Genomic DNA, 9,647 nt, shown 5'->3' on the forward strand with positions numbered 1-9,647 from the left:
ACAAATGGTGAATGAAGAATATTGTAATGTTATTGACAACTTCATCAGGCCGTGATCTTCAGCTCTCTCTTTAACGGTTCGCAGCTGAGTGTGAAGCGGCTGGGATGAGAATCGGCACCTCCAAATCCGAGACCATAGTCCTCAGCCGGAAAAGGGTGGAGTGCCCACTCAGGGTTGGGGGAGAGATCCTGCCCCAAGTGGAGGAGTTCAAGTATCTTGAGGTCTTGTTCACGAGTGAGGGAAGAATGGACCGTGAGATCAACAGGCGGATCGGTGCGGCGTCCGCAGTGATGCGGGCTCTGCATCGGTCTGTCGTGGTGAAAAAGGAGCTGAGCCGTAAGGCAAAGCTCCCAATTTACCAGTCGATCTACGCTCCTACCCTCACCTATGGTCATGAGCTATGAGTAGTGACCGAAAGAACGAGATCGCGAATACAAGCGGCTGAAATGAGTTTCCTCCGCAGGGTGTCTGGACTTTCCCTTAAAGATAGGGTGAGAAGCTCAGTCATCCGGGAGGGGCTCAGAGTAGAGCCGCTACTTCTCCGCATCGAGAGGAGTCAGATTAGGTGGCTCGGGCATCTGATCAGGATGCCTCCTGTACGTCTCCCTGGTGAGGTGTTCTGGGCACGTCCAACTGGGAGGAGGCCCCAGGGAAGACCCAGGATGCGCTGGAGGGACTATGTCTCCCGGCTGGCCTGGGAACGCCTTGGGATTCTCCCGGAAGAGCTAGAAGAAGTCTGGGCCTCTCTGCTCAGGCTGCTGCCCCCGCGACCCGACCTCGGATAAGCGGAAGAGGATGGATGGATGGACAAGTTGCACTACCCAGGGGAATCAATCACCCAATGTATGAGCTGACACTCCATCACACTAATGAGTGACTTCAGGGGACACTTTAAAAGTGAAAAACCAGCCAAAGTCACAAAAGAAGTTCAAGTTCTGCGTCCAAAATGAGCGATCATTTTAAGTATAGCGAGTTGCCTAAAAGAGTAAATAACCATGGGTAGTCAGAGTGGCACGGTGCTACAAATCCACCTGTGCTCCTGCCATTCAGAGTGTGTGCGACGCACTGTTCAGGCTGCCGCCCCTCAGCTATTACACACTCCTGCGAGTAAGACAGCAAGATTAGCGTAACGGCTCAAGTTTAACGCTTTCAGGAAATCTCTGCAGATGTTTGGAGCCAGTCAACGATGTGCCTGGCCAATCAGCGATGGATGATATAATTGACCATCAGCTCAGCCCTAGTTTGACCAATTAAAAAAAGACTTGAAACATTTTGAGTTGGCTGTTCACAAGAGCCATCTGCTGATGTGAAGCAGGCCTTGCAAAACAAAAAATTCTCAGAAGGTCTGCGATCAAGAGTTGTCAATTTGCGTGAAGCTGGGAAGGATTCCAAAGTCATTTCAAAGAGTTTTAGATATTTGTCAGTCCACAATTAGACAAACTGCACATTAATCGTGACAATTTAATACTGTGGATGCTCTCCTTAGAAGTGGGTGCCTAGCGAAGTTGACTCAAAAGGCATAACATGATATGCTCAAATGGATAAAAAAAAAAAATGAACCCGCAAGTAACTGCTAAAGACTTGAAGGAATCCCTAAATATCCCCACACCAAAATTCTTTGTTTCCTAGTGAACCGCTGGACGAGGGTGACCTCGGAGCCAGTATGCTGCTTTGGGTGCCACTGGGTCCCAGATTTCTTTCATGATGCATTTCTACTCTTGTTGGTCATGTTCAATGTTCTTAGCTTCATTGATGTTGATTCTGTGATTTTTGATGTCAGCTTCGATTTGTTTGGTGCAAACTTGTGTGGTAGCCTGCTGTCGGCCATCCTGCATACGTGTCTGAACCATCGCAGTCTGGGCCTCTGTGTTTCTTCTTTGATTGTGGACATCAGGTTTGAAAAGTGTCATTTCAGATGTGGTCACAGGGCGAGACACCCAGAATTTGATATAAGCAACTCATTAAAAAAAACTTTTAAGCTTCTTGATGCCGGATTGAAGCATCGTCCAAGTCTCTTATCCATAGAGCAAAATAGTCAAGATCAATGTTCTGAAGAGGCAGACTTTTCTTTTGCCACAAGCACCATTTGAGGGATGCAAAGGTTGCAGTGGTGTAGTCAATCTGGCTGGTGATTTTGGTGCTGCATGACCCTTTTCGCTCCTGGACTAGTGATCTTAGGTACTTAAATGGACAATTAAATCCCAAAATTAATAATTGGTTGTGCCATCTTCAGCACCAACAACTGTAATCAGACGCTACCAGTAACATGAGATCAGTCTTTGGCATCACTGTGGAGAAATTTTCTCTTCACATTGCTGGAAAGATTTTACTGAAGTGATGTTTCGATTCAGTAGGGCTGGCAGCAGTCAAACTTGGCTGTGTCTCCTCTCATTTAACCCCATATCATCTACTTTTTTTTTTCCAATGATTGATTCTGTGACAAAGTGGGCAACTACTTTTTTTTTTTACATGGGTGACGTAGGTGAAAATATTTTCTTCAGTAAATCAAGTGATCATTTACAAACAGTGTATTGTGTTATGAAACTGGTAAAAAATAGAGGAAATCAGGAAGGGGCACATACTTTTTCACATCACTGTAATTGGCAGAAAGTAGACACAGTTTAAGAAAAAATAATCTTATGATTTGGACACACAATCGGTCTCTTGTTACAAGCCATGGCATGACATAACCACAAAAGAAATGGAATCGCAGAGACAAAAGTAGAAAAATACGCAGACTGTAGCGTCGGACATTTGGCGCTGGTGGACCATGGCTGAGTCAGGCCTCCACACACGAAGGCCATTGCAAGCAAGAGACATCTCTGTACTTAGAGAAAAAAATAATAATAATATTACCAAGAATCTGAGATAAAATGGATTACTTCAAACCACAAGCAAGCCTCAGAAATGTGGAGAGGCATGTTACCTTAAATCGAAACCTTTGCAGCTTCAAAGTGGGCGTCTTCAGTAAGTTTAAAGGCTTTTGTCATTATGGTGAACCCTGGTGTCCATTAAAATGCCAGACTGATTCTTTAAGGGGTCCAGTGTTTTTGCCCATGCCATTTTGATTTGTTTCATTCTTTAAAATAATATGTTAGGTCAGAAGTCAAATGCAAAGTTTCTGTTTTATTATGTGTGAGGTAAAAAATAAGAGTTATTTTTAAAAAAGGGTACTGGTACCAATATGTTTGGGCAAATGAAATTAATTTTTTTTATTATTAGGAGGAGGACATGCTGTTGCTCTTGTCTTCTAAGCCTGGAGGTGGAGCTAGCAGCTGAACTTGAGGTTAGAAGCCCCAGTCATCCTTGTAGCTTCAACCAAATGCAGCCTTAGATTGATACAGTTGTTTTCCTCCTCCTCCTCTTCTTGTTCTTCTACTTTTCCCTCTTCATTTTCTTCTTCTTCTTTTGCTTCTCATCCTTTCCTTTTTTGTTCTTGTTCTCCTCCTCCTTTTTGTTCTTCTCCTCTTCTTTTCCTGTTCCTCTTCCTCATTCTTCTTGTTCTTCTTCTTGTTCTCCTCCTCCTTCTCATTTTTCTTCTCCTTCTTGTTCCTCCTCTTCTTGTTCTCCTTTTCCTTCTTGTTTTTCTTCTTGTTCTCCTCCTCCTTCTCCTTCTTCTCCTCATTATTCTTCTACATCTTCTTCTCCTCCTCCCTATACTTCCTTTCTTTTTTCTTATCCTACTTGCTCTTCCTCTTCTTGAATTTCTTCTCCTCCTTCTTATCCTTCTCATTATTCTTCTCGTTTTCCTTCTCCTTCTTCTCATTATTCTTCTCCTTCTTGTTCCTCCTCTTCTTGTTTTTCTTCTTGTTCTCCTCCTCCACTACTTCTCCTTCTTCTCCTCCTTCTTGTTCTACATCTTCTTCTCCTCCTCTCTATACTTCCTTTCTTTTTTCTTCTCCTGCTTGTTCTTCCTCTTCTTGTTTTTGCTCTTCTTCTCCTCCTCCTTCTCCGTCTCCTTCTACTCTTTGTTCTTCTTTTTATCCTCCTCCTTCTACTGTTTACTTCAGTTTGTTCTTCTTTTTCTTTTTCTCCATATTCTTATTACAGTATTATTCTTATCCTAGTCCTCCTCCTCCTTTTTTTTTTAAATTGTAGAACGCCTTTCCTCAAATCATGTGAAATGTATTCAATACAATGACAGTTGCCTTTGGGGGCCTGCTGTCTTTTTGTAGATTCTATCAGATTAGATCAACTTTATTAATCCCAAGGGGAAACTCGGATGCATACAGCAGTAGAAACATAAAAAAAACAAGAATACAGACTTACAGGACAAGATGATACAGCCAGTCAACCAATTGATGTGTCAATAACTAAATAAATAAACACAAAATGAACTTAACGTGAACATAGCCGCCCTGCTCCTAACTGATGCTTCTCCCCTCTTTTAAGGAGGTCATTTCATCGCCAGGCTGCTTCTAAAATCTTGCAAGCGGAACAAACTGTGAACAAATCATTGTGCCGCACGGCCTTCGGGGGGCTCGGCCTACCCGATCCTGGACGTCTCTCAAGGTCCTGCGTTATTTAACTTTGCCATGAGTTACAGCGTTAAAGCTTTGAGGCAGTGGCATTTAGGAATTTGTATGATTGTTTGCCATGCCAGCCAGGGCCTTGCTTGGTATAAAACTGGCTGCTTTCACACCCTAGACTTCACAATAGGTACGAACTTCGAAAGGAACGAATTTATTGTGTTACAGGAATACGAATGGAACACAATGGTCAAGAAGATCAGGGACTTGCCGTGATTGTTCATTTATATCTGAAACTGAAAGGTCAGAGGCCTGGCACCTGAAGCCACTGAAGCCCCACACCACTGTCCATTTCTAAACCGGTTCTTTGTCTATATAAGTTAGGACAGTGGCGCCTTCCCCATGTTATTAACTGTTTCAGGGCGGATGTCGTCTTTTGTCGGAATTCAGAGGTGCTCAGCTGTAAACTACGACAAAACTTGCTGTTATATTTTAGAAGGAAAGTTAGCTTTATGGATTTGACCTCGATTTCTTGCGTGTGTATGAGTAGCAAAGAGCAAATAACCTCTAAAATGGCATCGACATCTGATAAGAGACCAAAGCAAACGTGTAAAGGAAAATATTCCGTGAACGGCATTTTGTGTATTACTGCCGAATGAGACTCGTAACTCTCCAGACTTACATTTTGGTGCAAGTGCTCCGGAGATCGAAAATGAAAGTGGGGTACTGATCAGTCCCCAGCTGTTTGTGGTGCTGAACACGTTCTGTTAATTTTTGTGTGAAACCATTGCTTTGTGTTCTATTCAGAAAAACTGAGTTGTTTGGAAAAAATATTCAGCCCACAAAGAGTTAATTAGTTTGAATGCGATGTAGCTGCAGGTTGGTTCTGTACAGTCATAATCTGCAGATAATATTAGTTGAATCAATTCAGTCTTATTTATGCTTACATGATTGCTTTCCCCTTCCATTTATTCCTAATGACTTTTTTTGTCCTCTTTTATTTAACGTACCTAAAGCACCAGGAGATGGCGCTGCTGTGCCCCCGCGCTGTGCTCGGCATTTGACCCGTATTGGGCACCTGAGAAAATAACACAAAATCTACAAGTTTAAGCAACCGCTGCCAAGGTAAAACTGAAACCATAAACTGACTCCTAGTTGAGGTTGCACCAAACGTTTCTCCTTTTTAAGATGGACAGGTTCACAAATTCACCAATGCTTTTCAATTAAATATTTTTGAAATTTTGTACAGCGAAATCTATTTGAGATATCTGAACGAAAATTCAACTGTAAATTTATTGGAAGAATAAGTTCGGCACATTTCAACAAAACTGGTCTACGGGGGGTGGCCAATTTGTTTCATACAGGCAGATGGAGGTACCAGGGTGTTGTACTGTGTTAGCCATTATGGATGTAATGAGACATCAAGCAAAATGACACCTCGTAATCTTTTTAGTTAGGTGATAAAGGGTGTCATTTTGCTTGATTTCTCAATACAGACAGACAGAGGTGGGCTTTTGCATTAGTTGTTCTGCGTGTTACATGCATCTACTAAAAGAAAAGCTGCTGACTTGCTCACCGTATGACCCCCACTGTGATTGACAGCATTGTTTGGCATTTATTCTCATTTGTATTCGTGCATGTTTCACCAATAGGGAAGGCTCTTATCATTATGTTTGTTTCATCACAGGGAACAAGCTTATTGATTTTATTACCAATTTGTGATTATTCACATTTCACCAAGGAGTGCCCAGCCACCCCATTCTTCTATACTGCTCAAAAGAACTAAAGGAACACTTTTTAATCAGAGTATAGCATAAAGTCAATGAAACTTATGGGATATTAATCTGGTCAGTTAAGTAGCAGAGGGGGTTGTTAATCAGTTTCAGCTGCTGTGGTGTTAATGAAATTAACAACAGATGCACTAGAGGGGCAACAATGAGATGACCCCCAAAACAGGAATGGTTTAACAGGTGGAGGCCACTGACATTTTTCCCTCCTCATCTTTTCTGACTGTTTCTTCACTAGTTTCACATTTGGCTACAGTCAGTGTCACTACTGGTAGCATGAGGCGATACCTGGACCCTACAGAGGTTGCACAGGTAGTCCAACTTCTCCAGGATGGCACATCAATACGTGTCATTGCCAGAAGGTTTGCTGTGTCTCCCTGCACAGTCTCAAGGGCATGGAGGAGATTCTAGGAGACAAGCAGTTACTCTAGGAGAGCTGGAGAGGGCCATAGAAGGTCCATAACCCATCAGCAGGACCAGTATCTGCTCCTTTGGGCAAGGAGGAACAGGATGAGCACTGCCAGAGCCCTACAAAATGACCTCCAGCAGGCCACTGGTGTGAATGTCTCTGACCAAACAACCAGAAAGACTTCATGAGGGTGACCCAAGGGCCCCATGTCCTCTAATGGGCCCTGAGCTCACTGCCCAGCAGCATGCAGCTCGATTGGCATTCACCATAGAATACCAGAATTGGCAGATGCACCACTGGTGCCCTGTGCTTTTACAGATGAGAGCAGGTTCACCCTGAGCACGTGACAGAAGTGAAAGGGTCTGGAGAAGCCATGGAGAACATTATGCTGCCTGTAACATCATTCAGCATGAGCAGTTTGGTGGTGGGTTAATGATTGTCTGGGGAGGCATATCCATGGAGGGTCACACAGACCGCTACAGGCTTGACAAAGGCACCTTGGCTGCCATTAGGTATCAGGATGAAATCCTTGGACCCATTGTCAGACCCTATGCTGGTACAGTGGCTCCTGGTGCACGACAATTCCTGGCCTCATGTGGTGAGAGTATGCAGGCAGTTCCTGGAGGATGAAGGAATTGATACCATTGACTGGCCACCACACTTTCCTGACCTAAATCCAATAGAACACCTCTGGGACATTATGTTTTGGTCCATTCAATGCCACCAGGTTGCACCTCAGACTGTCCAGGAGCTCAGTGATGCCCTGGTCCAGATCTGGGAGGAGATCCCCCACAACACCATCTGTCATCTCATTAGAAGCATGCACTGATGTTGTCAGGCATGTATACAAGAACACAGGGGCCATACAAAGTGCTGCGTACAATTTGGAGTTGCTGCAATTAAATTTTGGCAAAATGGACTAGCCTGCCACATAATTTTTTCACTCTGATTTTTGGGGCGTCTTTGAATTCAGGGCTCTGTAGGTTGATCATTTTCATTTCCATCAAACGATGTGGCATCCTTTCGTTCCTAACACATTACCCAGTCTATATCAGTATAGATATCCAGGAGGATTTCTTTTTCCCATTGAGATCTGATGTGTTTTCAAAGTGTTCCTTTAATTTTTTTGAGCAGTTTATTTTTTTTTTTGCATGGAGGTCGTCAGTCATCTTCAACAGAGAAGACTGAGGCCTACAAAAATAGAAGGTGAGACCCTCAGCCGTAAGGGTTAGCAGAAGAACAATTCCAAGAACTGAAAGTTAGTCATTGACAGAAATTCCAGAGCAGATCAACCAACAGGAGAAAACGTTCAGAAGCAATAGAAACCCAGAGATAACGCCGGCTATCCCCATTGGCACAGAATAACTTGGAGTCTCGGAAACAAGATGGCGACATGCAGGGCCACAGCATATCTTTATTCATCGATGTACAGTACACAACTTGCCATCTCCCCTCATTGACAACAAGGATCACCCCGACATCTTCATGGCAGGGTTTTGTCAAAACAGCCCAATCTGAAAACTAAATTTGAAGACGGAGGCAAAAAAAGGGCAACATCACCAGACTTGGACCATTTAATGTCTGTGCTGGTCAGCCTCAGCTTCAAAACTCCGTGGGGTGGAGAGTCTGCTTGAAAAATTCAGGTGGTCTGCGGAAAGCATCATAGTTGACTAAAAAAATCCAAACCTTTTTACAACCTCCAGAAGAATATCATCTGTTTATTTTTTTTATTTGTTTCAAGATATTTTGCAAGCAGGAATAGCAATAATATTTAAAATTTTTTTTTTTTTTTATTTTAAGTGTGGCGTTGCAGTGGGATGAGTGTGTGCACGTCCATCAGACACAATGGCGCGATGACAGTGTGCGCCCATCTGTCCGAATGATGTGATGAGCGTGGGCTTGTAGATCAGTCACAATAGTGGAATGACTCTGCACTTGTCCATCTACCAGAAAGGTGGGGTGATAGTGTGGGCCCATCGGTCAGAACGGTGGAATGAGTGTGTGCTCATCTCTTAATGACAATGGCACAATGAATGTGTGCACGGTGTGGCGGACAGCCGGGGGAATGCTCCTGTGATGGAAGGACCGGGAGAGGGGACAGTTGCATGGCAATACCTACTCCTGAACACAAGTGGGCAGCCCCTCTGCATTGCATCGGAGATGGAAGCTCAACCCTGATGGGGCCCGTGACCACCGCCAGGGGCTGCCTGGACAGCTCCAGAGCCCTGGACTGCAGCACCTGGAAGTGCTGCCAGAAGAGGATCCAGGTGCACTCCATTCAGGGAGCCAGAGTTGGGAGGAGGAGGAGGACAAAGCTTGCTGGGAGAGGTAGTGGAGGCAGCAGAGAAGAGAGAGAAAGAGAAGGGGCTGAGCATTATTGTTGGTGATTTGTGCACTGTGCCGTAAAGGGCAGCAAAAGAAATAAAAGCATGTGTTTGGACTTTGTGCCTGTCTGTGTCGAGTTTACCACAACGGCCATCAGTCACAATGGTGGGATATCTAGGCACTTGTCCATCTGTTAGAAACTTTGGATGATTGTGTGAGTGTCAGTCAATGAGAATAACACAATGTCTGTGCTCATTCATCTGTCATAACGGCAGGATGACTGTGTGCTCATCTATCAGCCACAATGGTGTGTGTGCGTTGTGGCCTGCAGGGGGTGCACCAGCTCCCAAAACTTGACACAGACAGACTCGAAGTACAAGTCCAGCACAACACAGGCTTTCATTTACCTGGGAAACGCTTCCCAAATCGTTTCCCACAACACAAATGCACACAGCACAGTACAACAAAAGCAGCTGGCGCTTTCTTCTCTTCTTCTCTCTTCCTTTGTCTCTTCTCCTCCAGCAAAGCTTTATCCTCGACCTCCTGACTCTGGCTCCTGGAATGAAGGCAGTGGGCTTTTTTTTACCTCACTCGGGAGTACTTCCCGTGGCTCGATAGCGTGGTCCGGAGGCACATCTGGGTGAGGTGAAAGTCCAA

Source organism: Polypterus senegalus, chromosome 3, assembly GCF_016835505.1.
Source record: "Polypterus senegalus isolate Bchr_013 chromosome 3, ASM1683550v1, whole genome shotgun sequence".
NCBI classification, from domain to species: domain Eukaryota; kingdom Metazoa; phylum Chordata; class Cladistia; order Polypteriformes; family Polypteridae; genus Polypterus; species Polypterus senegalus.